This window comes from Vicugna pacos, chromosome 3 (assembly GCF_048564905.1).
Source record: "Vicugna pacos chromosome 3, VicPac4, whole genome shotgun sequence".
Lineage (NCBI taxonomy): Eukaryota > Metazoa > Chordata > Mammalia > Artiodactyla > Camelidae > Vicugna > Vicugna pacos.
Window position 1 is genome coordinate 107,543,049 of NC_132989.1, and position 6,946 is coordinate 107,549,994.

The window sequence follows — 6,946 nt, forward strand, 5'->3', positions numbered from 1 at the left end:
ACTACTGTATTGTAAGTGCCTGGCACATAAATTGTGATCAAAAAATGTTTATGGAATACATTTTTTAAATACTATGAGCTTAATAAATATTACTTGAATTTTAATATCAATTATAATTGTAATTCATCTTTAACTCATTACCCATTCATATTGAATGTTCTTACACTTATCCACTTACTTCTATTGGATGTGACCTCAACAAATAAGTTGCTAATTGAAAGGGACCTCAAAAGCCATCCAAGTAACTTCACTCCAAGGTCTCTGAAACAAAGTTATATAACCTCTGGTTGAAGAATTTCACAGACCATCTCCAGCACACTCCATTTTTCATTCAGCTGTGTTGAAAATGTCAGTCTTATAGCTTGCCAAGTTCTCAATCGTGACTTTCCCTCAGAATTGTTCAATTCTTAACAGCAGCTTTGAAGGATGAATAAAAGAAGCCGCCTTGGGCTTAGCCAGGACAAGTGCTAGAGTTAAGAAAGGGGTGACATTGAATTCAGAGGTGTTAGGTATAGAATAAGGTACAGCATCTGAGGATCGGCTCCCTAGGAAATTTAAGGAAAATGTGAGCGCTAGCCTTTGGAGACAGTGGATGAGTGTGAGCATTTTCTGTCTAGAGGAAGGCATGGGAATAGACTGTAGAAAGAGATTTTTAAATGGTTTCCTTTATCTGTCCAGATCCACTATAAAAAGCCAGTTTTAAGCACTGAATACCCCAGGTCAGCTTTGATTACTACACGGTAATCTATGGCCTTCCTATGATTCAATACTACAGTCATATTAATTAAACCCAAGTTTATTCTTGATTCTTAACAAGCGCATCCTTCTTTTGGTAGAAAGCATTTAGTATCGAGCACAGAAAACTGACTCCAACAGATATTTTCATTAGGATTTACTGTTAACTCAGGATTCTCTTCACCTGACTTTGTAGAGCTGAGCCTTTGACTCTAAAACCAAGGCTTGCATTTTTTCCCATTTTAAAGCTAATTAGTGGAGATGATTCTCTTGCTTTGCCATTAACTGTATTTTGATTCTGGCAACAAATATTTCAGCTGTTCCTTCTAGACATGTATTCATGAACTGAATTAGATATGCCTTCTGTGACTTTTCAATGATAAAATGCTTAAAGGTTGGAATGGATGGAACAAAGGATAAATAATTTGTGTCATGTTCTTACCCACCCACTGTAAAATATGTCAAGTACCTAGCTATACCTTCTACTTTAGATATTTCCTCTAATTTCCACATCACTGTGAGTAGTTTTAAAATGTAAATAAATGAAAGAAAGAAAGAAAGAAAGAAAGAAAGAAAGAAAGAAAGAAAGAAAGAAAGAAAGAAAGAAAGGAAGAAAGCCAGCTAGCCAGCCACCCCAATCTGGTTAAGCAGCTCATTCATGAATCATTTTTTAGTAAGTAATTGAGGAAGAATTAAACCAGGTTCAAAACCAAAAACTCATATTCTATTCTCTTCCATCTTTTCTCTTCTCTTCTGTTCCATAGTATTCCATTCTGTTCCATTCTATTTTTGGTTGTAATGAATTCTTTACTTCTCCCCATCACATTCATAGTAAGGAAAAAAAAGTCAAATTAGACTTCATATTTTCAATGATATTGAAAACGACCAATGTTTTGATCAAATTTCGGTATCTGGTTAACGATAAAAGGATTCATCAGTACAACTGAATTGTCCTTTTAACTATGTTATTCTGTCTGTCATTGGACTAGAAGTTTGCTTCATAACATAGCACATTGTTGTGATTCAGGTATTGATACTAAGCTTTCATTTCCCAGGAACAATTTATAGTAATTTCTCTCAGATTACTAACAGAAAATTTTAAGTAATGTTTGCATTTTTGTGTGTTGTTTGTTTCATCTGGTTTTGTTTAAGTTCTGACTTATAAAATCAGTGAGCCTGAAGGCAAGTTCACTCAAAGCCACAAAACACCAACCATTTTATAAGTTGGAATGTTTTGAGCTACTTCATAAATTTAATTGAAGTTGATCTACTCTTGAAGTTCATTTTGTTTAATGGGAGAGGAACCTGTGGTTTAGGTCTATTCTATGTATTGTCTGTTAACACCACCATCAGCCCCAGACTGTGGCTCTATCCCTTCCTTTAATATTGCTCTGAGTAGCCGTCACAAATGAACTGACTTCTGAAAATTTTACATTAAAAATAACATTAAGCATCTGCACAGTAAAAGAATAATTCAATCACACTCTTCCTTTGACATTCCTAGTAGGGGAAAATACTTCTAAATTGATTAAGCTGTGAAACTGGGCACCTTATCTCTATTCTACATAGCTAAATGTTCATTAAAAGCCAGATTATTCATTGGTTTTGGGGTTAAAATCTAAAACAAAACTGTATTAAATGCTTTTTGACAGGTAAATGGTTAAAGAAAATGTCATATATGTTATATATATGTGATATATAATAGTTATATATAAAATATATTTTATATGTTATATCTAATATATATAGGTTTTCAGTCATAAAAAAAAGGAAGAAATCCTGCTATTCACAGCAATATGGATGAACCTGGAGAACATTATGCTAAATTTAATAAGCTAGACAGAGAAGGACAAATATCACATGAGATCACTCATATGTGGACTCTAAAAATGTCTAACTCATAGAAACAGAGTAGAGTGTTGGTTGCCAACACTGGAGAGTGTGGGAAATGGAAAGATATTGATCAAAGGGTACACACTTTCAATTAAAAGGTGAATATGTTTTGAGGGTCTAATAGACAGCAGGATGACATAGTTAATAATGTTGTATACTTGAAATTACTAAAATAGTAGATCTTAAGTGCTCTCATCACACACACACACAAAGAACTATGTGAGATGATGGATGTGTTAATTAATTTGACTGATAATCACAGTGGTATGTATATCAGATCATCACATTGCACACTTTAAATGTATACAATTTTATTTGCAATTCTACCTCAGTAAAGTAGAAAAAAAATGTTCCTGAAGAAAAAATGTATATTAATATTTTGATAATTTTAATAATAGAGAAAACATGGTAACAAAGAGATTATTAATGTATAAAAATATGTATATAAATATGTATATGTATATACAACTGTATATAAAATACATTTGAATTCTATACTAAAAATCATTATTTGTGTGGAATAATAATATATGTATATGTAATAATAAGGAAAGTCCATCTTTGTATGTCATTGAACATAAGAACGGACACATTTGAAATTCTCATTTTTATTCCTAATTTCATTGCATGGCTGAATGTGCTACATACAGTATGTGATCATTAACATATTGTTAGACATTTAGATTATTTTTGTTTGGGGGTATTAAAAAATAAATTTCAGTAAAAATTCTTCTTTATAATCCAGTGTTGATTTGATTGATGGATTTCCTAAAGATCAATTCGCAAAACTGGAATTGGAAAACTCAGTCACAAGTTGGTACCAAGTATTGAAAATACGTTACTAAACAACTATCTAGAAATGTTATACCACGTTGTACTGCAAATTGCAACATACAAACGTCCGCTTCTCCAACCTGTAGCCGAAGACAAGTATTTCTGTTTAAAATGATATTCGGCCATCTATTGAATAGAAAGTAATATTGCATGGCTATTTTATTAGGTGTATTTGAACACTAATCAGACTAATTATATTTTTGCACATTTTTCTCCATTTGCTTTTTCATTGTGCTGAACCAGTGTTTCCAGAATCCTCAGATGCCTGGTTCTCCAGAGTTCTCTCCAACATTCAGACATAAAATGGGAAAATAACTGAGTCACAGTCTCTTAGAGAAAAAAAAAATGTGAAAGCAAATATTCATATGCCCCCCCCCCCCCAAAAATCAGTTAATAAAACTCATGCTAGACATGATTTTTCTCTTTGGAAACTCTCCAAACAAATACATTTTGCTTTGCCAAAAATAAGTATCAGGAGGGAGTTTTTCAACATTTATTGCACTGGAACTGTAACAACCATTGTTGGACTAGTACTATCGCATTTAAAAAGCGCAAACTTCTCAGTACTCGTCATCTGGAAAATTTTCGAAATAATTTGTGTCCTCAGCAAAAGATCATGGCAAAAATTAAAACGTAGTAAGCAGATGCAGATAGATATCAGCTTTAGGGGATAAGCATGAGAACATGCATAACTGGGGGAAAAAATATCCTGCCCCCCTGCCTGCTACTTACCTGCTCTAAAACTTTCAAAGGTTCTTGGGTGCCGTGCTCTCTCAAAATGAGAAGCATATCAAATTACATAGTTTCTAAACTCCCCTTTCTTTTCCACAGAACCTTTGTTTGCACTGACCACTTGCTCAAACCTCTCCACCCCGTCAGAATAATCTTGAGATCTCATCAACAAGACTCTTCAGCACAAGACCAACCAAGAAATTTTGTTGCCTTTGATGCCAAAACAGTTATAAATCGCATTCCACTAACTTATGTAAGAAATGCAACTTCATTGTATCCTGACTCAGTTACTTTTTGCCCTCAAAGAAATACAAGATTAATGTGTGAAAAAAAAATTGTTTTAAAAAGTAATGTTTTCTGTAGCTTGGTGAAAAAGCAGTTCTGTTCAAGGTCTGCTCTCAATGCAGTTCTGATCTTTCTTCTAACAGGAATCAGAGGTCGCTGCTTCTGCCGGCCAGCTGTCACATTGTCCCTGACCCAGGCAGCAAATGCAGCGATGTTGGTCAGCTCTCTGCTTTCTATAGTGTAAAAAGGCTGTTATTCAAAATGGTCCCTGACCACTAACCTGTGTGATCAGTCCAGCTGGATGAGGATCACCGCTCCAGTCTCTGTAAAGTACATATTATTTTTCTTGTTCTGCCTGAGAGCTTGTGACAGTTTCTCTTAGTATTATGTCACTAGAGCAGGATATGCTTAATCTGTTCTTTCTTACCAAGCTTCCTGGAATTCTGTGAGCCTTTTAAATTTGCTGATTCCTCTTTGATACAGAGAAAATTTCTGCTATGATCTCACCTTCTCTCTTCCTCTGCTGTTTTCATCTTCTGGACTGTAAGCTATTCACATAAAAATTTTCCCGGATCTGTAAACACCACAAGACAGATGTCTAGGGGTTGTGCTGTGTGGATGGTGCCCTTAGAACTGCGTGAGTAGTGGTCCTACCTAATGAGACCTCTGCTCTGAACTCTTATCTTTTCCCTTTTGATTTCCAAGTCTGTGTAGATTTGCTTTGAATCTTGAGCTATTTCTTTCATTTGCTTGCCTAGGTCATCAATTAGGGTTTTAACAATGACCATCCTTTTTCTCTATTCATCCACTTAAATGTTGGAACATTATTATATTCAAGTTATATGAAAATGTTTACATGCTGAAACGGGCTGTCATGAAGCACTCTTACTATTATGGTTCTTGCTATTATTGTTGTTTGTATTGGAGTTATCCATCTTTTGGTCATTTGTTTTTCTTTAAGAGCAGTCTATTTCATTACGTCTAATTCTTCTCCATGTGTGATGTGAAACACACATGAGTGTGCTCTTATTGGCCTCGAATAGGGAAGAACAGATCTGACTCTGTAGTAAATCTCTTTCTTTAGCTCTAGCCTTGGGCTCTGTTTCCTGTGCTGAGTCATGCTGGTTCTGCACCATTGGTAAAAGAATGTTGCCTAGAGCCTGAAATATACAGGAGAGCCCATTCTCGAGACTCTGACCTTTAAGGGTAGAACACTTTTCCATTCATATAGACATAAAAAGTTGCGAAACAGAAAATAGTATTTTTTTTTTTGGAGGTTTGCGGGAACAACATGACCTGATCTGCGTGGACAGCTGCAAAAACAAAGGATTCTGACACCAACAAGTTCGCAACAACCAACCACACCCCCTCCCTTTTTTGGTATAAAAAGCCTGAATTCTGACTTGGGTAAGATGGTTGTCTAGGACATCAGTCTCCCATCTTCAGTCATCCAGCTTTCCAAATAAAGTTGTAATTCCTTGCCCCAGCACCTCACCTCCTGATTTATTGGTCTGTCCTGTGGTGATCAGAATGAATTTTGACTCAGTAGCAGTCTAAGACATTCATGGGTGCTTAGATCTGATTGCTGGTGCTTTCTGAGCAGCAGGAATTCCACCAGGCACTCAGCTCCTCCCCAGTCTCACCCACACAGGACTCCGCTTCTCTGTTGACACGATGCTCTGTGCCTGCAGTGTTGCAGCCAGCAGGTTACCAGTAGAAGCACTAGCAGAAAACACCTATCATCTTCATTGATTCAGGAGCAAAGGTTAGGACTCTTCCAGCTACAGGAGCAAACACTTACCCAGTTTCTCCAATTTTCCTTAGGAGCCTGCGAAGTCAGCTGGTTTTCTGCTGAACTCTCACTGGTGGGGCCAGACTTCCATTCCAGGGTGGACGTGCATTTATACCTGTTGAATGTTTTCCAAAATCCGTGTGTTCTAATTGTTGCTGGTAGATGTAACCAGTGTCCAGGTTCATGTCCCGTTCCAGAAGGACTTCAGAGATGAGACACAGAGATTGAGAAAGTAAAGTGAGGATTTATTAAGGAATGGATTGTACACTCACACTCAAGGGGAGAGGGGCAGGCTCAGGAGAGCAGCTGTGCTGAGTTTCTTTGGCAAGGTGGTTACACAGGGTGTAAAAACGAATGAGCAGAATATTCACTGGGGAGGGAAGGGTTTGGGATCCTATTCCCTGATTTTCATCCCAACTCCACCTTCGCAAGGGAGGAGGGAGTTCTGTCCTTATTTAGTCTGGATGGGAAGTGCCATGGCTTCGGTGCATGATAGGTACTTCTAATCTGCAAGGCTAATTTTATTGAAATGAGGGCATAATGAGCAAAAGGTTACATTCAGACACTAGAGATTCCTGCCTTTTCCCACCTGTCTTTGTCAGCCTCCAGGCCACTCATCACCCCAAAACGATGTGACCACTTATCAGCTCAGAGGTTCCTGCTTTTCTTTCTCTG